Source organism: Panthera uncia (assembly GCF_023721935.1).
Source record: "Panthera uncia isolate 11264 chromosome C1 unlocalized genomic scaffold, Puncia_PCG_1.0 HiC_scaffold_3, whole genome shotgun sequence".
Classification (NCBI taxonomy): domain Eukaryota; kingdom Metazoa; phylum Chordata; class Mammalia; order Carnivora; family Felidae; genus Panthera; species Panthera uncia.
The window spans coordinates 80,235,581-80,261,939 of NW_026057584.1; the positions used below are offsets into that span (position 1 = coordinate 80,235,581).

General features: G+C 43.3%; 1 protein-coding gene across 2 annotated transcripts in view; it reads right to left on the minus strand.

The window, feature by feature from the left end:
- The window catches only part of LYPD6B (LY6/PLAUR domain containing 6B), a 180,758-nt gene that overhangs the window by 36,900 nt on the left and 117,499 nt on the right, over positions 1-26,359 (minus strand). For both annotated transcript variants that reach the window (XM_049616162.1, XM_049616163.1), the window contains exon 2: positions 19,838-19,910. The gene's annotated coding sequence lies outside the window, so the exon portion shown is untranslated. The remainder of the gene's footprint in view (positions 1-19,837; positions 19,911-26,359) is intronic.

Below are 26,359 nucleotides of genomic sequence, written 5' to 3' on the forward strand. Positions count from 1 at the left end.
TGCTCTAAAGTGGTTTGAATAGAGTGATGAAGGCAGTCCGTGTACAAACAGCAAACATGCACCAGTTGCTATGGAAACAATGGATTATAGAGTGTTACTAACTCTACCACCATCACTTTTCTAAAATGCTAGTGATTCCTATAGCTTGTAGTAGGTAGGGAAGCATATTATTTATGCTGAAACCACGCAGGGAGGATGCCAGAAATAAGCAAATCTGAAAAGAACAGATCTAACACATTTAGTTTGGCCAAATAGAGGAAATGCCTCAGGAAAAATGTTTCCTCTTACAAAAAAAAAAAAAAAAAAAAAAAAGCAGCCTGGGTGAGACTTTCCACAGATATCCCCAGAATAAATGAAAGGGTGCACTTAGGTTTGCAGCCTATTATGTTGATGCTCTGTTTCCATATCTTAAACTAGGGATTGGATAGCCTGGTACTTTGAGGATTTCCAACACTTAATAGCTCCCATGTCCCCAATTCTTGGCTCAGAAATTTCACCTGCCAGGGGCACCCGGGTTTTTCAGTCAGTTAAGAACCCAACTTCAGCTCAGGTCATGATCTCATGGTTCATGGGTTCGAGCCCCACGCCGGGCTGTGTGCTGACAGCTCAGAGCCTGGAGCCTGCTTCTGATTCTGTGTCTGCCCCTCCTGCACTCACGCTCTGTCTCTTGCTCTCTCTCAAAAATGAATAAACATTCAAAAAAGAAACAAAAAGAAATTTCACCAGCCAACAAGTTCATTTCTTCCAGAAGCATCAGGTACACACTAAGTCAAGTTTGGAGGCAGGGAAATCAAGTTTTACTGATCACCAGCTTACCCACTTCAAATTAAATCTCCAGTGTAGTGAAAGGTATCCCGCATTCTCCTGCCCCCTGAGAGTTTATACCTTATCTCCTGAAGTTCACCTTATCTTCCTGAAGTTATTCCAGTTATTTAAAAAAAAAAAAGGTATCTTCCCTGATGATTCAAAGTGAAGTAATTTTCACTTCCATGAAGAAGTATTCGCCCTCCACTTACTAAGACACTAACAGCACTCACTCTTCTATTTCGGAGACACAGCCTCCTCAGTGAATCCTGGTGCAGTTCTGACAGCCCAGGTGGCATCCTCACTCACTGGAAATTTCTCCTTATTCATTGTGAGCATGCAGAGTTGTTTTTTTTTTTTTTTTAATGTTTTATTTTTGAGACAGAGACAGACAGAGCATGAGCAGGGGAGGGGCAGAGAGAGGGGGAGACACAGAATCCGAAGCAGGCTCCAGGCTCCGAACTGTCAGAACAGAGTCCGACGCGGGGCTCAAACCCACAAACTGTGAGATCACGACTTGAGCCGAAGTCGGACGCTCAACTGACTGAGCCACCCAGGCGTCCCAAGCATGCCAAGTTTTTAAAAGGCTATGCTGACTAAGGACTGACTGCCAGCCTCATTATGACTGGTCCCAGAACAGAGTTCTACCTTCAGTTAATCTTCAAAAGAGTATCTCACCCAGATAACTTATTTACCCTGCTTCTAAGATCTTCCACACCCATTTTAAATCCTTAGAATTTCAGTCTTGTTTTGGGAGGATGCCAGAATTTCAAGTATCCTCTGATAATTAAGTGACCTCTTCTGCCAGCACCCAAAAATGATTGGCTCTTGGAATTTTGACCTCCAATATTTTCCATTTAACAAATCTACACGAACTACCTAATATGTGATCAGCACTGTGATAACCACTGTAAAGTTGCACTGGAATTAAATTTTAAGTTTAAGAAAAATCTTTGACCTAAAGAACTGGCCAGACTAGATATCACACATGAAATGACTGCAGTGAGTACAGGGTCAAGTGCTATAGGAGGAGACAGTAAGGAATAATAATACCCTACTATTAAAAATAATAATAATAATAATACCCTACTATTATTTAAGAACAAAAATGAAAAATGAAGAGTCCCCTAATTAGATAAAGTGCATTCACCTATAATTCTTTTTTTGATTGTTACAACTGCATGGTGAGGTAGGCAAAGGAGATATTAACCCCATTTTACAGATGAGGTAACTGAGACCCAAAGAGGTCAAGGGGGTTGGCCAAGGACATCTTGCGAATAAGTGGGAGAATTCCAGGATTGTAGTTCTAGTGTGGTCTCCCTGTTGTGTGGTTTTGCTGCCACACCATGCTGCCACCTTGCTGAGTACCATGGGAGGGAGAAGACGGAGCATGGAAGGACCAGAAGGGTGAGTTATAGGCAACAGAAAGGATGAAGGGTCTTTATGGGGAAAACAAGACAGACAGAGATGGGCAAAGAGCATGACCACAGGTTTGGAGGCAGAGACTGGGGGAAATAATGACTTACCAAAATAGAATGTATATTAGAACGAAGTGGGGAATAGGGTTTGAGAGGAAATTAAATAATCATGGATCTTTCAGAAAGTTGGTATCATGAGCTGAGTTTTGGTCTTTCAAACAATGCGGTTATTTTGGCGGGGAGACTGACATGATCAATGCAGAGGTTGAGAAAGTTGATATACTTTTTGTATAGTACAGGGTTAGAGGGGGGGGTGCAGCAAAGAGTCTGGGTTTCTGGAATCCAGGCGGGGGTGGGGGAAGGGCTAGCATCGTGAAATGTTGACGTGGGTATACTTCACAGAATTCATCGCCCACGTTCATTTGCACATCACTGAACGACAGCAAAGCTAAAAATACTCTGGTTACAAGCAACAGGGTATATAAAAGAGAAGAATGATTGGTGCTTTCAAGTTTATGATGGATTAAGCCATTTTAGGTTGGTTGACTTAAAATTTGTAAAATACACTGTCTTCAGGTTTGACAAAGGTAAAATCACCTGCTTTTTTTAGGCCTTGCATTAATGCGACTTTCTGCATTTTGTCAGCCTGTTATCAAATTGGAATGGAGGTGGCCCCACAGGACGGCTGGAGTTCTGACAGATTAAGGGGATTTGAGCGGGGTAGGGGGAACTCTGGGTCCCTCACCTACACTTAAATGAGAATAGGTCAGATTTTGTAAAACTGCATTTATTAGACTAGATTACAACATTTCATATGCGTGAAAGGTTCCATAGATTAAAACATCTGAAAAGCCACGGATCTAGTCTAATGTCACCCCAAACAGAGGAAGAAGCAGAGATAGGCCCTTGAAGAGCTTTGTTCAAGGTCACAGGGCAAGGAAGACCACCTGAGGGACATTTTTGTATAGCAAAGAAACTTCAGTCAACAAAATGAAAAGGCAACCTCCCAACCTGCAGCATGGGAAAAAACACTCAGAAAGCAATGTCTCCTAAGGGATTAATATCCAAAATACAGAACTCATACAACTCAATAGCGAAACACCAAATAATACAATTAAAAAATTGGATCATTAGGGAAATACAAGTCAAACTGTAATGACATATCACCTCACACCTGTCAGAATGACTGTCATCAAAAAAGACAAGACACAAGTATTGGTGAGGATGTGGAGAAAGGAGAACCTTGTCCACTGTTGGTGGGAATATAAATTGGCTCAGCCACTATGGAAAACAGTATGAAGGTTCCTCAAAAAATTAAATGGAACTCCCATATGATCCAGCAATCCTACTTCTAGGAATATATTCAAAAGAAATGAAATCATGATCTCAAAGAGATATCTGTACTCCCATGTTTACTGCAGCATTCTTCACCACAGCCAAGATCTGAAAACACCCAAAGTGCCCATCAATGGATGAATGAATTAAAGAAAGTATGGTATTCATTTCCTTGGCATATACGTATGGAATATTATTCACCCATAAAAAAGGAACCCCTGATATTTGTGACAACATGAATGAAAGTGGAGGTGCATTATACTAAGCGAAATAAGCCAGAAACAGAGAGACAAATCCTGTATGCCATCACTTATAGGTAGAATTGAAAAAAGTCAAAATCATAGAGTAGAATGGTGGTTGCCAGGGGCTGGGGCATAGAGGAAATGGGGCACTAACTTCCACTTCTAAGAGAAATAAGTTTTGGCACTGTGACGTGGAGCATGATGACCATAGTTGATAATGCTGTATTGCATATTTAAAATTTGCTAAGAGTAAATTTTAAGCGTTTTTGCCAAAAAAAAAAAGGGGGGGGTGCAACCCTGTGAGGTCAAGATGGAGGTGTTAACTGACAGAATTGTGGTAATCGTTTCACAATGCATACATATATGTATCAGATCCTCACGTTGTACAGCTTCACACAATTTTGTCAATTTTATAGACAATTACATTTGCCGATTTTACCTCAGTAAAGTTGGGGGTGAGGGAGAAGAATTGGGGCCACTGAGAACTCAGAAAACAAAATCATTTCACAGCCTTTGACACCCAGGCTTCCCTCCAGGCCCGTTCATGTGCCTGCAGCAGAGCCAGTCCCCAATGCCCTAAGCAGGCCAGCCCAGGCAGCCAAGGGCCGCCACGGGGAAACACATGGCCAGGCTGGGCCCAAGCAGCAGGAGCTGGTTTCAGTGGGAAGCCTCCCACCAACAAATGAAACATAAGGTGCTTCTAGTCAGAAAAGGGTCTGCTTAACACTCTTCTCCAACTCATTCATTTTTCAATATTTGCTTACTTCTCCTTTTCCCTCACTTTAGTCCCCTTTTGAAGACCATCTAAGGTCAACCCCCCCCCCCCCCCCATACTACAACAAAAAACCAACCAACCCAGCAGCACCACCCAAAAAAAAAAGCCACCTTGAGAAAGAGAAGATAAAGAAGTGCTGCAGGTTTGGAATTTTCACTGTTTCCGAAGAATTATGACCCAGAAGCAGAGAATCATTAAACCCGCTGGTTTCACTTGTACAACAGCACATAACGCTGTACCGGAGACCACGCTGCCCGCTGAATCAGGAAGTTTAGAGGGAGAAGGCCTGGCAGAGCCCCTTGTAAATCTGTCTTTTTGTATTCTAATCATAAAAAAGTATTCCCCTCACTTTCTCACACAGGGCCTAACGTCACCTTAACAGTGTTTATCAAGACAGACAAAGTGTCTTCACCAAAGCTAGAACATTTGTCTTCTTTGACAGCAAATGCTGATTAAATCTTCCCAGAGAAAAGTTAGGCACACCAGAATCCACCTTCTTGCCAGGTACAAAGGGACGGACTACAATTCTGGTGTGTCCTCTCCTGTTCTCCTTGTCAGGAAAAATAAATAAAGGTCGATAGAATTTGGTAGAAAAGGTCTCCTGAAGATACAGCTCTCTCCGTTTTAACTTAGGTTCAACTATTTCTTGCCAGCTTTGTGAATTATCTCAGCTAACTAGAAGAACCCCTAAAAGGAACCATGCTACGGACTGTAAACTGAGGAAAACCCAAGCACACACAGATGGCATACACACCGGCCATTGCCAGATGAGCCTTTTCCCTCGCGGGGCCATTTCAGGGTGGTTCCCAAGGGGACTATGACTTCGCTTCCGATGACATTAGTGGTGAAAGAGGCTGTGAGTTATGAATTAACAGCTCTCTGTGAACTGATTAACTCTTCCATATTCAGAACGCCCACTTAAAAAAAAAACAACAACAAAAAAAACAAATCCAACTCACCTTTCCAGGACTCACCAACGTGGCAAACAGAAACACACCCGGTTGGAAATCCAGGGAAGAGAATCATGTCTGTGGCCTATATGCTGATCTGAGCAATAAAGCCTGTTTTGTTTTGTTTTTCATCACCCTTGTCAGAAATAGAAAATCTCCTTAAAATATGGGACACAGCTCTCTGTGCTTCATGAGCAATTCTACACAAAAGCTGTAGACCTCACAACACAATGTGGTCATCGGCACCATCAGCTCACCGACAGTCATTCAGATGGTGGACTTGGTGAAATCTCTCCTGGGGCCTTTGTAACTCATCTGCATAATTGCAGAGCTTTCTAATCCCTGTCGCAGAGCTGTAATTGTGTCAGGATAAAGTAAGGGTCTCTGATCCCCGGCCTGGTAACCGGAGGCACAAACCTCCCATTCAATTATTCCTGAACGAGGGCACTTAAGCATAACTGTGGGAAAGGGAAGCAGGCCCCCCAGCACGTACTTCTCTCTTTTGCCTGCCACTAGTGGAGGAGTCTGACTTCAGTGGGCACAGCCAGAATGCTCTTTCCTGACCTCCAACCTTGGGTATTTACCAACTGGCTAATGAAGAAACAGTAAGTAACCTCCTGCCCACTGTAGAGCCAGACAAGAATGAAAACGGATAGATGTACACTTTTATTCTAGAGCTGGAGAAGGAAAGTAATTTCCATCCCACTGAGCTCTAAAGCGCTGCCTTTCATCCCACTGGGGAAGGTGTGAAGCCTGCTTTGTCCAGACTGGCCTGGCCTTTGATGGATTTATTGACCAGACCTACTGGCTGGAGGAAGTGTAGGGACACACCTTTTGTTGAGAAAGAAGAACGTACACCACCAACAGGCTTCCAGGACCTCATAAAACGGTCGTTCGGCTTAGAAGATCAGGTCTCCTATGTATCAGTATCGGGAGGAAAGCATTAAAGGCATTTCTCAAGTTTAAAGGAAAACAAAATTTCAAAAGCAAGGTGAGTTAGCTGCCAGTGTTTGTCAAATTGCTGGGGATGCGGAGTCTAACTCTGACAGTCTAGCTCTGTGAACAGGGTATAGCTTCTGCATAACTTCATCAATTATGTTATTTGTCATGGGCTAAAGGACATGACACATAGGGAGCACGGTGTAGTCTCATCTGGGAAGGGCAGGAGAGGGCGAGATGATCAGAAACTGTGAATTAATTTTGCGCTGATCCCTAGATCCCAGCGGTGACAAGATGCCTTCTACTATTTTACAATTTCAATAAAGCTCTGACATTACTACATGGCAACAAAGGGAAGAACAAGGAACAGCTGCCTATATGCTGCATTCTGCATAAAAGGCTATGCTGGAAGCCTAATTGCTTCTCAGCCGGAGTATTTAAGTCTCTAGCCCCCAGTGGAACACAAGTCATTCTCAAGGTGTGGTATGTTCTGCATTTAACTGGAGTCGGGGAACCCTCGTTCTGATCCTGAGCTTAGGGTCTCATCGCCACTGGTAGGAACCGATTAACCTCAACAAGCTGCTTAAGTCCTCAGAGTCTCCACTTCCTCATCTGTAAATCATGACAGTGCACTTTAAATTTCAGGACAGTAGTGAGAAGGAAACAAGGGACAGTGAAAATTAAGTGAATTAACTATAGTTAAGTACTCAATAAATGTTAGTTCCCTTCCAATTTTTGTTTTTCCACTTTTGATTGTGGCAGCAGAGAAATTCTTGGAGGAAGGAGACAGAGCCAGGTAGTGTAAGAAGTTGACACTCTTTGAGCTTTCTTGCTGCTGGGGCAGCAGATTTAGCTGAACCACTATCGGTCCTGTAAACAGGCTCTGTGTACCACCTACTGAAGTCTCTCGTGACAGGGAAAGCACAATAAAGTGCCCAACAGGCGAGAGATTGGTTCAGAGCATTAGCCATCTATCCCAACCCCTTGTGGACCCCACGGCAAAGCTTCCTGCTACTGACTCCCAAAATGTCCACCCTCTAAGCCAAAAAGCAAGGCATGAGCGATCTCACTGCCATTGGTCATTTACATCCATTTCCTATATAAAAAGCAATGCTACTGACTCCCCAAAAAATGAAGTGAAGAAGAGTAAGAGACAGGAGGAAATGGCCAGATGAAAGAACAATGAAGGTGCCCGATTACAACAAACATCACTTTCCTGCCAGGACACCAACAACAGGATCCCAGCCAGCTTTGTAAGTTGCGATCTCAGCCAGCTGGCTACATATCTGATGGAAAGAGAGGCCCAACAGTAGAAAAACAAAAGCTCTTTCCCACCAAATGGGGAGTGGTCAGAAAGGCATGGGAGGAAAACCACATTGTGGTGTCCCAGATTTATTCTGTCTACACGGCACAGAATGCATCTACATAGCTCACATGGTTGGGGGCCGTTTCTCTAACTACCGATGCTGCCGATTCCACCTGCAATCTAAAAACCAGGCTGTACATCTGCTGCCTCATCTCTCCACATGTAATAACCGAAACACTATTTTTCATGCTCCAGAAAAATGCAAACACAGCTCTACTGATCCACTTCAAATCTCCCCAAACAATTCAACTGAGGATGAAAATCAAGGAAACATTTCAAAGCAAAGAGCGTTGGGTGTCTCAAGGCATGGGGATAGGCGGTGTGTGTATAGGGGAAGGTCTCTTTTTAGTAGAGTTACTGTTGGTTTCAAGGACAGGTGCTACCCTAATTTTAAAGTTTGTCAGATATGCATCCTATATGACTGGTGATATCCTTTAGGGTTATAATATTACCACCTTCTGTAGAATCCACGGGTTGGCTGTCATGCTAGGATGTAGGTGACTATCAGACAAGTCCCGTCAATCATTTCTACTTACCTGATTAGACTAAATGCCCCTCCAAAGTAAAAAATCAGACATAGTTTGGAAGTCTGTGAGTCAACTAATTAAGGTAAGGGCAAAAAATCAATAGTTAACATGACCAAGTACAAGTCACACGTCTGGCAGGCAGGAAGTTACAGTGGCAGAAAGAGGGGCCTAGGCACACGAGGGTCCGGAATCTAGGCACCAGCCACTTAACAATAGAGTCTTTATTCCTTTCTTTGAATGCTTTCCCATTCTTCCTAAAACTAATCATCAACTCCTCGAAGGATCCTTGAAGGTAAGGACCCTGCATTCCCTTTCAATTCTCTGGTCTTTACTGGAGCTGATGGGGGAGGGACCTGAGGGGAAGGAGACAGAGATCTCAGACCACTCAGTTGCACACCAAACTCACTAAACTCAGTTGCACACCCTCACGTGCTGCATCAACTCAGACTTGAAACCCCGCTTCCCGGAGAACAGCTTTGCCCCTTATGAACCCACATGTGGTGGAGTAGCTTTTGTGACTCACAATGACTGGTCTGAATATCCTGCTGCTGACACCTTAACGCAAGGAGCCATATAGAAAATGAGGCAGAAATGAGAAAAAGGGGAAAAGAGTAGAAAAACTGAGCCTGCCAGCTATAAAGCAGGGAGCTGGGGTGCAGACCTGCAATTCAGAATGGAGAGGGGTAATCACAGTGCTGTGGGCTCTCACACAGATCGTTGGTTTTTACTGTAGATATGGGAAAGAAACCACAGAGCAAATATCAGCTGTAGAGAATTTTCTTCTTAAACCAGTACAACCCACTACACTTCAGCACCAATGGCTCCACAGTTTTTATACCTTAAATAGTGGAGAACAGCTTTGAAAAAAAATATTTTTTTCTTAATTGAAAACCTTTCCCTGGAATTCACATGACCTTTCTCGAGTCCCCCTTTTCCCATCCCCCGTCTCTTCCACCCCCTCCACACACAACAACAGGCTTGAGGATATAGACTCTACTTCCCCTCCCCTCCCCCCCAAAAAAAACACATAGGTCCGGGAGTGGGGTGAGCCTTCACATAAGAAATGAGAAAAACAGGATTCCTTTCCTTGAGTTATAAAAACTGAAAGGTACGAGGAATTTTATAGACCCAGAAAGTGATGAAATGAAGAGAAAGACATCAAGTCTACCCAAAAGGTGATAAAATATTTTATTTGTTTTTTGGTTGTGAAAAAGAAAATAAATCATTAAGATGACTGTCAGAATGCCTCAAGGAGAAGGGCATCGAATAGGACTTGGCTATAAATGTTGGAGAGTGTAATAAAAGAGTTGGGTTTGTTTCCTTAGCATTTGTCTGGGTTGAGCCTTCCTGTTTCAACACAGAAATCAGGGGCAATGATAAAAATCCATCCACCGTGGGGTATGTATTATTGCCTTTCCATGCTGGCCCCATCCAAGAATCCCAGAGCAGCTGCTCCCGCCTTTACCCTGGCTCCCACCGAACACTTACACTACAGGACATATTGTCAAATGCCAGGGTGTCAGGATCACAATTTCCTTTATTTTCATGATTACTGATTACTTCATTTATACCTGCTTATAAAACAGGGTTGGGACAGGGCTGGGGGTGGGGGTGATGGGGGGCAGGGGGTGTTATTTTTCTTGGTCCTTCTTGGTCCTAGGAATTCAAGATGAAGAAGGCAAGGTTCTTGCCCCAAGCAGCTCAGTCTAAAGTACTTTGGGTTAATTCTGATATTGTTTAGTGATGTATTACAAGTGCCTGAAAGACAGAGAAAGGTGACAGAATAGCTGTTATTAAAGCAACTGCTGATTTTATTTAAACCTGGAAAGGATTAGTTATGAATTTGCAAAAGAGGTAGGATTTTCAACTAACCCACAAACTTGCATTCAGCATTTTGCTTTATGTTCTTCTTTTCTAGATGTCAAGCTGTCCTATAAACATGTGATGGCTCAACTGAGACTTCAAAGTTAAGACTCAAAGCTAAGTTTCTATCTGTAATGAATATAAATATTATGAACTCAGAAATCAGGGCACCTGGGTGGCTCTGTCAGCTGAGTGTCCAACTTCAGCTCAGGTCACGATCTCACAGTTCATGAGTTCGAGCCCTTCATCAGGCTTGCTGCTGTTAGTGCAGATCCTCTGTCTCCCCCTCCCTCACACTCTCTCAAAAGTAAATAAAACATTAAAAAAGAAAGAACTCTGAAATAAACTGAGCTTTGGAAAGACCTGGAACACATATGCCAGTCAATACTGATCTCCACAGTTACCCATCTAACCAAATTTGATCTGGGACAGTCTCATGTTTGTCCTCCAAATCATATACAACTGGACCCAAGAACAGTACCACAAATGGCACCATGAGGGGACGGGTAGTATCTGTATAAAATGGAAATGACTCCAGCTGCCTTGCAGTTGTACCCATCTATGATGGCACAGGTCTTCTTAAGTGTTAAGGTGCTCTCCCCACCATCACAAGGACAAGGCCTTAAAGTAGCTTTATGGAGATGACCACTGAACACTCCATGATCTACCTATAGGACCACTAAGCAGGCAGAGATGCTCCAAATCACCGTTCATTTTAATAGCTATATCTTTGCCCTTTAGATCCACAGCAGACAGGCTAGAGGTCTGGTAAGTCATATCATCGTTTCATACTGACCATTATAATGGCCAATTTTGAGTATACCAGATGATACAAGGTACCAAATAGACACACGGCTGAAACCTGCACCTATGAAGTATCGTTCCAGAATGAGACATGACTCCTTGTCCGAGGTACGTTTATATAACTAATATTACCAAACAGGTACCTTGGCCCTCAAGTCCACTGCCTGAAGACTCTTACTCATTTGGAACCAATATGAGCCAGCCTAGATGACTCAGGGGAATGGTAATGATGGGATGAGTAATCGTTCTCTTGAAGTCACCAGTTAGGATAAAAGCAGTTGTTCATTACCTGACAAGACAGGTTCCTCAGGCTGGCCAAAAACAGAACAAATAAATCAATGTCACTTTCCTCCCTAACATATCAGAACTCTGTATTTAAAGTCTGCATTTCAGCTCATGGTTCAAGGAAAGCTATCCACAGAACTATCAAGGAGATAGGGGAGAGGTGGCAGAGAGGACATCTGGAATCTTAGTGGAGCAAAATCCTATAGGAACAGCATCTGGCTCTCTGCTCTTGGTCACTGCTTGGTTATTTTAGGAATCCTTTATATAAAACTAATACAAGGCCTTCTTCTAACAGAGTAAACACAAACCGATGTACGAAAGCCTCTAACATGGCAGTTCATTTTAAAGACTTGAAAATCTTTCTGAGTATAACCCATCTCAGGAGTAAATCCACGAGTGCATTAGGGATTCTCATTTCCTAATTAATCCGCATCTCCCCACTATTTTCCATGTTGCATTACTCTAATTTACCCTTTTGAGAGAGACGTTAAAATACTGTTTACTTGCAACTAGCAGACAAATGAGTCCTGGGGAGCTAATGCACAGCATAGTGAATATAAACAATGGTGTGTTATATTCGAACTTACTGAAATACTAAATCTTAATTATTCCAACCACTAAAAAGAAATGGTAATTATGTGACACGATAGAGATGCTAACTATCACTACAATGGTGACCATATTACAATATATAAATGTATCAAATCAACATTTTATACCTTTAAACTACACAATGTTATACGTCAAATATATTTCAATTAAAAAATTTAAAATACTGTTTAGTTACAAATGAAATGCTACTGAAGGCAGGCAAAAAATAAACTGATTTAATAGATGGCAGGTAACTCATATTAGAGTTCCTTTGGATAAGAGCGGAATAGGGCGCTTTTTTTGTGAGTTTTATTTATTTTTGAGAGAAAGAGAGAGAGAGAGAGCACGCGCGTGAGCGAGCATGAGTCAGGGAGGGCCAGAGAGAGAGGGAGACACAAAATCTGAAACAGGCTCTAGGCTCTGAGCTATCAACATGGAGCCTGACGTGGGGCTTGAACTCACAAAGCACAAGATCATGATCTGAGCCAAAGTTGGATACTCAACTGACTGAGTCACCCACGTGCCCTGAGCACTGAATAGTTTTACATACGATGTGCGATTTTGGTAAAAATCTGATTGAATATATTGCTGAGACTAAAGTAAACTTAACTAAAAGGTTTGACCACACATCCAAAGTATACCTGAAACTTAATAGCACAAGAGAAGCTAGGCTCCTGGGATTGAGTACATGTTGTGGGTAATATTCCTGTGCAAAGACATTTATTCATCACCCAGCTGGTGGTGCCACACTGGGTGGTTAATGCAGATCTGCCACATAGGAGCAACCACCTTACCTTGCCTTTTCCTAGCAGGTACCCATTTGGAGAAAGGGTAGGAAACATGGCTAAGAAGTAGACAGGACTTGATGTTCACAGTAAAAATATGGAAAGTGATCATGGTGAAAACAGGAGAATCATGCATGGGCTTGCCACGTTTAGACACAGAGGAAGTTTTCATCTCTCTTCTGGAAAGATTTCCTGAAGATGCAGTTGCAAGAGCTGCTTAAGGTTAAATTTGAAATGCTCTGCTTTAGCTGGACTACTAATAACAACCTTCCAAGGAGGGGCCACTGAGGATGACAAGAAAGTTGCTGAAGTGCCTGGTGCTATGGGTTAGAAGCTGAGGGAGGCATGTGCGGATAGGTAAATGTGCATTCTAACCACCGAAAATGCCTTCTCCAACTCAGACTCCCTTGCCAAGAGCCAGCCTAGAGCAAAGTTCTGTCTCGTCTCTCTCTCTCTTTTTTAACTCCCTTTCTGTGTTTATTGTTAAGCAATCCTCTTCACCGCTGAGGGGAAAAAAGGGGAAAGGCTTATGCAAACTTTCAGGTATTGTCTTCCTACAACATTGGTCATAAAACCAATGAGAAAGGGGAACAATGAAACCCAGCAATCCTAGGGTGGAGTCAAAACTGTAGTGGATTCAGGCTAATACCATGTCTGAAATGTCTTCTGTGGGGATAAGGTGACTCAACCTCCCCTTCGGGAAACAGGAGGACTTTTGTGTGCACCCAAGGACCCTGGGGCAAAACAGTTTTCTAAGCGCACCACATCATCCCGTTCACCGCTGACGCAGAAGGCCCACCTGCCTTTCACCCACCCCCTCCATCCTCCATACTCACATCCCACTCCTGTGCATCAACAGTGCCCCAAAACAGGCAATGTTAGCCACAGCCAAAGGAAAGCTAATGTTCATCAACCAAGCCTACAGGAAAACGAAGGTGCAGGCTTTGGTAGTCCGTGTTGGCCACACAGGTGGGAGCTAACGAGGTACTGGCCTGCTGGACAGATCCATCCCAGGAAGCAATTAAGTTTATAGCCAGGAAAGAATAGCCCCAGAGGCCTTGGAAACAAAAGAAGCTTCCTGCCGGTGTTCCGTTCCCTAATTCTATCATAAAGACAGGCTGAACCATTCAGTTGTAACCACGGACAGTAAGGCACTGTCTGCAGCATGTCTGCTGTAGAGACCTGCCTGTCAGGTTTTCATTCCTATGCAAGGGGATTAAACTGTCCCAGCTGGTTCAAATCAGAAAAAAAGGAAGTACCCCAAAAGGAAAAAGTATTTGACGCAGGACACGATTATGAACTCTGTTCAAGATTGGCTGAAGGAGAGGCACCTGGGTGGCTCAGTCAGTTAAGCGTCTGACCTCAGCTCAGGTCATGATCTCATGGCTCATGAGTTCGAGCCCCACGTCAGGCTCTATACAGACAGCTCAGAGTCTGGAGCTTGCTTCAGATTCTGTCTCCACCTCTCTCTGCCCCTCCCCTGCTTCATTCACTCTCTCTCTCTCTAATATAAATAAACATTTTAAAAATTAGAAAAAAAAAAAGATTAGCTGAAGGAAAAGACTCTAAATATAATGGTTTCCACCAGTAGGGAGACAGCATCGCTAGGATATCTTGACAGTCAAGGGATGTGGCTTTCAGGGAAGTTCCTGGTGTGGGAAGGTGAGAGGTGGTGGGAGGGGAGGGCAACCAGCAAGGTCCTCTCCATCATCCCTACCCCACGTTCCACCCTCCCTGGTGGGGCTGTGCACGTTTAGACTGCCGACTATCCCGCTCCGATTCTAGATGGAGTCTGTATTAGGGTGACCATGCAGGCTCTCACATATGCAGAAGTTGTGGCAAACACCTCCTAGCAAGGGGAGCAGTCAGTGATGCTAACCTGAGTCAAAGTAGGAGGACAAGGACATCAGAAGGAGGTGGCTAGTTGTGGAACCAAGAGGCAACAATGAGATCTGATGGGGAGAAGATGCTAGGTGGCGGGAATAACTGCCCTCAAGTCTTAGCCTGGGAGTATCTCCCCCATTCTACTGCCAACTGCAAAGTCCTGGCCCCTAAATGTGTTCCGAACCTGTCAAACTAAGGAAGGGGCTATGGGCTACGTCGCCCAGGGTGACAAGGGTAATCTTAAAAATGTCAGTAAAATTTGTCATTTTCCTTACATAAACCACCTGACGCCACCTAGAGACTGGACTGGAGGTAGTTCCACAAATACTGTATAGAAGCGGCTGTCAACCCACCCTTTCCCTGGGGTCATCCTTAAACAAGAAGCTGAATACATTCTTTTCTTTTGAGCTTAGGCTGATTACCTGAAGCCAAGAACAAGAGACTATCTGGAAGGCTAGCGAGGACATTATTAAATATTCTCGTCCTTCAAACATCTCCCCAGAAGATGAGCAGAGTGACACCATGAACATGACCACCATCACTAGACATCTCCACCCACACCCACACCCTCTTTCAGGAGAGTCAGTCTCCATTCCATAGGACAAGTGTCATTACTATCTCCAATTAGGGATCCATTTTTGGCCACATGTATATACCCAGAAAGGTTATGTCTCTCTCCAAATAGCCAATGTCCCTGCCTCTAGAAAAACTACATGTCCAAGGAAGAACTCTGCCAAGAGTCAAGAAGATTTCATTTCCATTAACCTGAGAAGCACTTGAGGTTAATGCAGACTCTGGAGCCAGTGTGCCTGGGTGGAACCCCACTTCTGCCACTTAGTAGCTTTCTGACATTGGGGGAAGTTACTTAAGCTCTCTGTACCTTGGTTTTCTCACCTATAAAATGGGCATAAAAATAGTACCTACCCATAAGACTGTATAATGACCAAATGCGTTAGGATACGTAAAGGACTTAAAACAGTCCTTTTGACATGTAGTAAGAACAAATTAATATTTGATGTTACTATTACTATCTCTATTATTATCATCATTATTATATTCTTGAGTATGTTACACAGCATACTGTTTCCCAGACTTCTCTCAGGTGGGCTGACAATACCATCCCTACTCCAGGATAGTTTAAGGCAAAATAAAAAAATTTCAGATTGCTTTCAGATCAAAGTTAAGAACCTATGATAACTTTTACCTGGCCATGAATTCTTTGCAGCTATTCCATTAAGAAGTGAAGTCTATTTTCAACTCCCTCAGAGGTACCAGCTGGGTATGGTGGCGTGAGGGATGCCGGACAACATGAGTCAGAACCTAGCCCAAACTGGTGACCCACGGTATCATGAGCAAACAAAATGGTTGTTGTTTTAGGCCATTAAGTTTCTGGTGATTTCTTATTATGCAACAGATAACGGACACAGAGCCCTAAACGAATGAGGCTTTATTATCAATAGCATTTCAAACACAAATGTTCACATGAAACCAGGCCACTTGTCTGTCAGCAGGTTAACCAACCTCCACGTGGTGCTTCCAAGATCTCATCCCACTCACCTAGGGCCAGTAAGGCCACCACAGTCAGCACATTAACTTGGGAAAAGCTAAGACCAGTGCATGATCAAATCTGGAGACACAGAGGCAAGCCTTCTGTGCCAAGGAAGGGGCCAAATTAGGTCCTTGCAGAGGGTAAGGTGGATGGCATAGAAAAAAGGATTTTGTTCCCTTTAGTCCACGATACAATCCAGGGCCTGAAATGGCAAGATATGGCTTCCCTGGAGGTAGCTTTATACCATGTGTCTTAGATATTATAGGATAAAGTGGGTAGATGCCTTCAAGGCACAAGCAAACCAATTCAAGGTCAGCATCACCAAGTGAGAATAAGGGGGAGCCAGTCAGAATCAACCATATAATCCCCGTGGTCCTGATATGTGGCTCCAAGAATACAGGGAGCCCAGAACATCTTCATTTTTTCTGCTGGTCACAGCAAGAGAATGATCACGTTCCAAGCTTCGATTTTGCTGTGACCAAACCAAAAAACCTATCTCACCCCACAATACAAAAGGGGAAAAAAAATGCCAAGTTCCATAAGTCAGTGTTCTGTCATCTGTAACATGTGGTAAGAACTGATAATCAACTTTGTAGGAGAATCACTCTGAAATACATTAGGAGAGACTTCAGAAGCTTAAGTTCCTGTCTGTTATAAGCAAAACCACCACATCTAAATGAAAGCAATCTTATTAATCTGGTAAGTTGGATGACCTGTAGTGCCAAAGTTTCTCAGGTGAAGACCAGTAGCAATTTATCCGTCCACGTATTTGTTTATTCATGCCATATTTGTTGAGCACATACTTTGTACCATACAGTTCTGTGGGTGTCTAGAAATGAGAAAGTTGAGGAAGGAGGAAAGTACACGAGTGAAGATAGCAAGGATTATATAAAAGTAGCTAAGACATTCCACATTCCAAGAGCTTACAGATCTGGTTATCTTGAAAAACAAAATTTCCTGCTTGAAGCAATTCAGAGTAATCCAGCTGAGCCATGCCCAAATTGCTGCACCGATTAGAACTGATCATGTTATAAATCAAGGGAGTTCAGAAAACTGATTTCATGGAATCACAGAGCTGAGTGGATGTAACTGGTCTGCAGATGAAGATACTAAAATGAAGTAATTTACCCAAGATTTCACGACCGGTTTCAATGCAGAGCCAAATCTGGGTCTCCTGGTCTCAGTCCAACAGGACTTCCACCAACCCCATAGAGACCTGTCTCAAGACACAAGGTATTTACAGCGTGAGAGCACAGAGATACCCCACAATTCTAACCCATCTTGCAGTAGACACACTAGCTATCCAACATAATGAGCAGAAACTCTGCACTTGTCACATGGGAAGAACCCAAAGATACAACTTCTTGTGGAATTAACTAAAGAGCCCTCTAACCACGTACACTCAAATGCTCAGCAGCCCTTAAAATAGGCTAATGAGACAAAGGCACAATACTTGTTCAATTTCAAAACTTAAATCCATAGGAACTATGTGAACAAACCATACACAAAGGTAAAAACAGCAGTAAAACACACTAACATGTTTGTGACTGTAATGCTGGCATCTTTTAAAACTGGGAGAATTCTTCATCTTTCTGCTGTTCCCTACAGACCAAACATTCTTTAACATTCTTTTTTTTTAATTTTTTTAAGATGTTTATTCATTTTTCTGAGAGAGTGGGAAAGAAAGAAAGTGAGCAGGGGAGTGGGAGATAGAGAGAGAGAGAGAGGGAGAAAGGGAGGGAGGGAGGGAGGATCCGAAGCAGGCTCTGCACTGATAGCAGAGAGCCTGATGTGGCATCTGAACTCACGAACGGTGAGATCATGACCTGAGCCAAAGTTGGATGCTCCATCGACTGAGCCACCCATGCGCCCCCCACCCCGCCCCGCATTTTTGGACTACGTACATATTTTTTAATGTCTTGGCCAACTCACTGGGAAGAGACACACTGTCGGTGACAGGTGGTGGTCAGGAGGCAAAGGGCATGTGAGCAGGGGCAAGCGTGAAAGTCAGGTGGAGTGCCAGCCCCGAATGTCTGCAGGTGGGTCAACGCCTCAGCGTGCTTGGACTCTGCTCTGTGCTGTTTGGTCAGTTATATTCCTGGTCTGCCACTTCCGGCTTGGCTAACTTTGGGCAGCTCACCTACTTCATTTAATCCTCCACTTCCTCAACCGCAAAAGGTGGGCACTAGTAGGACCGTCTTCATAGGAAAGCCGTGCATATGGAGAGAGAAAACAAAATGCTTAGTCTAGCGCCTGGCAGAAAGTAGGAGCCAGCCAGTGTTAGCTGTCATGATGATGGTGATAGAGGTGCTAATAGAGTTATTATTTTTTATTGCCATTGTTATCATTATTATTATGCTTATCAGTATTATGATGTTCCTAATACTGTTTAACGCTGTAACTCAAAAGGCATTAAGTTTCCTTGCTTTGGAAGACAGCCCAAAGCTCTCCATATATCTCACTGTTGGCCTGTCCCTTCTCTCATCTCCATACTCTTTCGGTTTATTAGTAGTAGACTCTTAAGTTGAAGTAACAGTTTGCACACCACCCAGTCACCCAGTACGCCCTGGGGGAAACAGTGATAACATACAGATTCCTACATGTTTTTTGGGGCCTAATTAGGATAGTACAATGTCATCCTTTTTACAAAGGCAAGGAGCAAACCACCTTAGTAGATATTCTACAGAATTCTGCTTTGTACTTGAAACATGTAATTATCATTAACAAACATGGGTGCTAATAATTCTATCTGCTCTTTAGACAAGAAACAGGAAGATTTCTGGCCCCATCAGCTCTGATGGGAGACAATTTCTCTTGGAGGCTGCCTCCCCCACGCATCAGATGCAAGGTGGGAGGTCTGTTTGCAAGGCAAAAGGTTTCTGGGCTAGGAGCTAATAGCCCACACCAGGAAGAAGATTCCTCAGTAGATCAGGTTCAGGTCCCTGAATCCTCAAAGAGACATTCTGTGGCCTTGGCTGCCTGACATCAGAAAACCAGACCTCGGATTCAGTTTTGTTTTTTGGTTTTTTTCACTGAGAAAAGAGAGGCCTGACAAATGAACCTGGTCAACATGTGTATTAAGCACCATACCTAAACCCACAAGGGCAAAAACGAATGAAATAAAAAGCAGTCCTCAGTAAAACGTACAACTTTAAACATGCCCAAGTAGACAAACATGCTCTTGCCTCTTCTTTGTTGGGGTAACACCTTCATCCTCTTTTGGATCAGGAAATATTTTTTAATCTTTAACATTTAAATGTTCTATAATTACAAATGCTCAATACTTAATGCACACAGTTAACTAAGGAGAGTTAGCAATGTATTTCACTTGATATAGACATTTCTGAGCATCACTCCTTATCCCCCACATATTCCTGCCCCCATCAGTGGGATAGTTCCTCTAGAAGATGCTCTTGTAATTGACCAAATTAGTATGTGGGAAACAGAGAAGTCTTTCATCCACTAATCATTCCCTGGGCATGGGGACTCCCTCCTTGGGTTCACCAGAAACAGGACTTAAGCCAAAATCTGCCTTCCAAATCCCAGGACCAAGTGAACAACGCATGGTTAGGATGGACTAGAAAACATGGCAAATCACCCAGGAGACAGGGAAAAGGTAGAGTCCCAAGATGTTCCAGAGTCCGCGTGGATCCCTGATCATCTAACCCTGAGCTCCCAAATGAAAAGCCAACGACTGTCTGTAATCGCTTCCATTCTTACCTCAGAGAGAACACGGCTGTCAGGCTCCTCTCTCCAATGGTGATGAGGTCTGTGCCCAAACAAAGTAACCAGCCTACCAAAGATAAAAAGATAAGGTAAGAACTACTGCTGGCGAAGAGTTACATTCCTCCACATCTGGAATGTTTTCTAACAAAAAGCAGGTCTCTGGATGTTTGAAGACCTTTTGGACTACAACAGCAGCAACATAATCAATTGAACAATACAAATGAATGAAATCCCTGGAATCAAGTCAGGTGAGACTGTTAAAGTTACAGAGAGTGAGCTAACTTTTTTATTAACACACACCTGGGGCCTAATTGGGAATGGTAATAACTGGTGAAATCATACACTTCATCACGTCCCTCCACAAAAATGGCTGTTTACCAAGGAGCTGGCAGAACTTTGTATAACACTTACATATATCACGGTATGTTGGCAGGTCAGAGCATTCACACACTCAACACGTCCACACACAAAGAAGACTCTATGCCATTTAACTAACCCTGCTTTGGAAGACGGCCCTACCAGCTGATGAAATAATGACAACACGAGACTTGAACCCAAATAAGGGGGTGGGAGGGAAGTGCAATCTTCTTCTACAAGCACTCAAATCTGCAAATGTAAAAGACAACAATTGTGCCCAATTCTAAGGAAATCCTATTATATATTTATAGCCCTCATCTGTGATGCCAATTTCATGTGTTTAATCAACTTGACTGGGCTATGGTGCCCAGTTGTTTGGTCAAACACAAGTGTAGACATTGTTGTAAAGGTATTTTTTAGATGTGATTAACATTCACATCAGTAGACTGGGTAAAGCAGATTATACCTGGTGGCATGGGTGAGCCTCATCCAACCAGCTGAAGCCTTAAGAGAAAAGACTGAAGTTCCTTTAGGAAGAGAGAATGCTGCCTCTATGCACCTTTGGACTTGAGATTAGGACATGAACTCTTCCCTGTGTCTCCAGCCTGCCCTGCAAATTTTGGACATGGCAGCCTCCATAATCATGGGAGTCAATTCCTTAAAAATCAATCTATTGATCAATCGCTAGACACACACCCACACGCACCTTATTGGTCAGGTTTCTCTGCAGAACTCTAATATACCATCTAATGTCAAGAAAAAAATGCCTTAATTTATAAAATATGTATACAACATGAGGACAATACAGAAAAGAGACTAGAGCATGAGGAAAGTTAGTCCACAGAAGTGTATTTTGTAAGGTATTAAACTATTTCTTGATGTGGTTGATAAACTAGGTTCTGAGCATCCTATCGGCCAACACAATGAAGAAAAAAGACACAGGATAATCACATGGACTTGCAGATAAAATACAATGTAAGCACTTCAAGACTGTTAGCCTTTTTTGTTGTTAAGAAATTTCTCCCAAGGTGGGTGCCTGGGTGGCTCAGTTGGTTAAGCATCTGACTCTTGGGTTTCGGTTCAGGTCATGATCTCACGGTTTGTGAGTTCAAGCCCCATGTTGGGCTCTGCACTAACAGCACGAGCCTACTTGGGATTCTCTATCTCCCTCTCTTGGGATTTTGTGCCCTTCCACCCTCTCAAAATAAACAAACAAAGAAGAAGGAGGAGGAGGGAGGAGGGAGGAGGAGGGACAGGGAGGAGCAGGAGGAGGAGGAGGAACAGGAGGAGGAGGAAGAAAGAAGAAAGAAAATCTCTCCAGGTGTTAACCTTCCCCTCCTTGGGTAAATTCTTCAAGTATCCTTTAACATCCACACTGAAGGGTCAGGAGGCAAAGTAATTAGAAGGGCCTACGTATATAGAGAGTCTCCTATAATGCCTCTTACTGCATCCCTCAGTGAGACATGATGCCAAAGCACAATTCACTAACATGATTTAACAAGGCCAAAAAGAAGCCCAAGTACACAGCAATCTGATCATCTGGCTTGATCCAGGGATAAAAATGAGAATTTCTGGAAGAGTTAATGAACCCCATATCCTTTGAGATATTTCCCAGAAATATTTCTCCACTGCAAAGCTGGGTGGGAAGTGGCCTATACTACCTTAGGTTGTGTTCCCTGGCAACTGCCTAGAGTAAAGGTTTTCTCTACTGATGATCAGGGGCAGAGCCACTGAAAAACTGCCTTCAGATAGGTTAATAAAGTTCAGGCAATGCATGTATAAAAAAGGGAATGTTTAACTTTTATATGTTTGAGTCTGTAGAAGTCTTATAGACCCTTCCTGCACTGGAATCAATTTTCAAGACTTTTTTATTGTGGTAAAATATACATAATAAAAAATTTACTATTTTAACTATTTTTTAAGTTTATTTTTGAGAGAGAGAACGCACACATGCACATGAGGGTCAAAGAGAGAGGGAGAGAGAAAAACCCAAGCAGGCTCTGCACCGTCCACACAGAGCCCACATGGGGCTAGAACCCACAAACCGTGAAATCATGACCTGAACCAAAATCAGGAGGCAGACGCTTAACTGAGCCACCCAGGCTCCCCTATTTTAACTATTTTTAAGTGTAAAACTGTGTGTGGCACTAACTATATCTACAATGTCATCCAACCATCACCACCATCCATTTCCGGAACTTTTTCATTATCCCAAACAGAATGTCTGTATCCATTAACAATGAGACCCCACCGCCCCCTCCTACAGCCCTGGGTAACACCTATCCTACTTCCTGTCTCTGTTAAGTTGGTCTATTTGGTACCTCACATGAGTGAAGCAATGTAATATTTGCCCATCGAGTATTTCACGTAGCATGTTTTCAAGGTCCATCCATGTTAGACCATGTACCAGAATTCCATTTTTTATGGCTGAATAATATTCCATTGCTAGTATTTACCATGTTTTGTTTACCCTGGAATGATTTTTTAATATAATTAATTCAACAAGTATTGAATATTTACAATGTGAGAAGTTTGATTTTTTTAAACATTAACTTTATTCTAAGAACAGTATGTAAGAGCCAGAAGTGCTACTCCACAAGGAGCCAATTAATCACATGAATCCTCATTTCAGAACCGGTAGCAGCAGCAAGGAAACAAAAGTCTAAGTAGTTTTTCCTCCCTAAGGGTTAGGGGAATCTCCCGCACAATCTTAATGAATGTTCTTCATGTTCAAAGCTGAAGTGAGACCAGAGTACCCCCACTATGCGGCCAGTGTGCTCCACAGTGCTTCTTATCATGGTGCCCACAGCTTACACAGTGTCATTCTTGACCCCCGACCCAGTGATAATGAGCTTCTAGCCGAGCAGCTGATGTCAACAGCCAGAAACTTCCATCCCTGCAGATAAAATACCCTGACAGAATTAACTAGAAAAGCACATCTTCCCGTAGCTGGCTTGCCATGCATCAGCTTTGCATTTCTCGGCACATCCATCAGGGAACAAGCCTTCTGTGTGGAAACATGGGTGTTTCCACAGCACCTCCCCAGCAAGACAGTGTAACAGTTGAAAGAGAAAGCGAGAACCTGCACCTCACTCCGTTTTTCACCTTTCGAGGGTATAAAAGAGCAGCTGGTGCCAAGGGGGGACGCCACCACATACCTGAATTCACAAAAGTGGCCCAGGATGAGTCATCAAAAGACGTCCACGGGAAGTTGAGGAGAAACAACCAATTCTGTACACTGATGAGGGAATCGCAGGCAAAAATCAAGAACCACAGAGGATCGAGGCCACTTCGTTCGGCATAAACTTCTCAGCTGGGAGGATCTGCTGTCACCCCAGATTGTTAACAATTGGCTGAGCTGAAGTTCATTACTACTTTTGTGTTCGGTTGACGGGGACTATGTCATCCGACCAACAAAAGTGGTTTTACAAAAATATAGACAATTTAGCCTGGAGTTCCTCCTGTGTGTTTTTAATGTTTTATTTATCGTGAGGGGCACCTGGGTGGCTCAGTGGGTTAAGCGTCCGACTAAGCACGTGTCTCTGTCTCTCAAAAATGAACATTAAAAAAAATTAAATACTTATTTTGAAAGTACACAAGTCAGGGAGGGAGAGAGGGAGAGAGAGAGAGGATCTGAAGTGGGGTCTGAGCTGACAGCAGCAAGCCCAATATGGGGCTCAAACTCAAGAAATGAGAGATCGTGACCGGAGCCGAAGTCAGACACTCAGCCAAATGAGCCACCTAGATGCCCCTTCCTGTATGTTTTTTAAGACAGACTTCAAAAGCAAGAGTTTTTTGTAGATAAACACAAAATGAACACTGTTAAGATTGTGCCTTTTAGTATATAGGTAAAGAGTCCATTGGCTCTGAAACAAGAGATATTTCCATGGGTTGTAGAAGCCGGCCCCAAACAGGCTGAAAGTAGGATGCTAAAGTGAAGGATCTCCAATTAGTCTAATCAGGAAACCCCAGCATGAGAAGGCACTCAGTTCTCTGTCACAAGTAATTACTCTACCCTTCTTCCAAGGGCATCAATAATATGCATTTGGGATGTGGATGGGGGCACAACCTGAGTATGAAAATTTCATCTGTGGTAATCATTCAGATCCTCCAACTTTTGTTAAGTTCATTCAAACCTTTCTTGTGTGTAAACACACACATACTCTCAAAAATATTGTCCCGTGGCCTGGATCCATTTTCAAAGATGAGAACCCAATAAGGCAATCAGGGTTCATCAGAAGATACAAAATTAAACTTGAACTTGGTAGAATGCCAATTACTTTCTGTTATGGGCTGAACTGTATCCTCTTTCCTCCAAAATTCATATGTTGAAGTCCTAACCCCCTGGTACCTCAGAATGTGACTATACTTAGAGACAAGGTCTTTAAATAGGTGATTAAATTAAAATGAGGTGCTTAGGGTGGGCCCTAAACCAATATGACTGCTGTCCTTATAAGAAGTAATTTAGACACAGACCTGTACAGAGGGGAGATCATGTGACGACACAGGGCAAAGAGGACCATGGGAAGTGAAGGAGAGAGACCTCAGAAGAAACCAAACCTGCCTACACGTTCATCTCAGACTTCCAGGCTCCAGAACTGTGAGATAAGAGATTTCTGTTGATTATGCCACCTAGTCTGTGGTACTTATTATGGCAGCCCAAGACAACTAATACTCCTTCCCCTTTTCTTTCTCCTCTGATTTCCAGAGAGGAGACTGTACAGGTGGCAAGGACACTCTTGTCTCCTACTCCTCTTAAGGGCCTCGCTGTCATTCATTTCCTTATCCCCAACCAGGGCAATCTCTAAATCCAAAGTGACAAGTAAGAACACCTCACAAATACCCTGAGGACCCCAACTATAAAACAGGGGACCAATGCCTGTCCCAAGACCTCTGACTTCCAAAACTATAGGAACTCTCTCTGCCTTTCCCAAATGCTCTCTACTAACCAGAAGTCAGCCTGCAAACAATTTTTAAGATACTTTTCCCAGAAACCATGTCTAAATTTCTCTTGCCTTAATACCTAAGGCTGGCTCAGATGCCTTAACCCACATTAGTTCCCTCTCTTTTTAAAAGGAAAGGAGAGGTTGGGCACCAGAGAGCCTTGCACATTACAGAAACAAGTCCAGAGCAAGAGATTATCAGGGGCAAGAGGACTCCCAGTTGTCTCAAGATGATTACAAGTAATTACTTTCTACTTCACTGGAGAAGTTCATACAGGAGAGCCGAAGTCCTTTGTTAGCGCTGGGAGCCATGAACACCATAGCCTAATTTTCGTTCTCCATAGATAATGTTTAGCCTATAGCATAGGTAGGCATTGGGTCTGGCTCCAGGTGCTATGGCTTGAAGGAGACTGCATTGCACTCAGGGGAGGAACCACAGACTGAACCAGAGACTGGACTGTTGGCAGTAAGTCACCAGTGACAGAGGAGGCACAAGGGGGCACCTAGCCTGTGCTCATGTTCCAGCTCCGTTAGTTTCCTCCAGCTCTCAGTCTCGCTCTGGCCACCTCCCCAAGCCAACACAAGCTCCACACGGCTTTGCCTGGAGTGTCCTGAAACAAATGTGAAATCTATTAGAAGTAATACCCCCAAGCACTCCTGGGGTCAGCAAACAAGGCTCCTGGGTCCTCTCTGGACTGTGGTCATGGGGTGGGGGCTCCTGTCCAGGGTGCATTCCAGTGGCAGGGGACCACTAACACTCAGGCTAACACTCAAGCCTGCCAAGTCCCAGCCCCATGGAAGAAAAAGGAGAACAGACTGATGCAATTAGCCAGGCGAATGGGAACTTGTCAAACCATTTAGATAAGACAGCACTTGAATTTATTCAGTTCCCATTACCGGAGGGTGATTGTGCTCCCACCCCCTGCTGATTCTGCGGGCTGCACAGCATTTTCCTAGCAAGGAAGTGAGAAAAGGAAGGATGATTTCTCAGCCTACAAATTCCAGGGCTCTGCTGTTAAATCAGCATGCATCGCCTTCAACCAAGGGGTAATTTGACCTTAATGGAATCAAGGGACACATACTGTTGAGTGACTCTGTCACAGAATCTGAAACTCAATGATGAATATTTAAGTATCCAATTAATTAAAATAAAATAAAATAAAATAAAATAAAATAAAATAAAATAAAATAAAATAAAAGGTTCCTTATCCAGGTC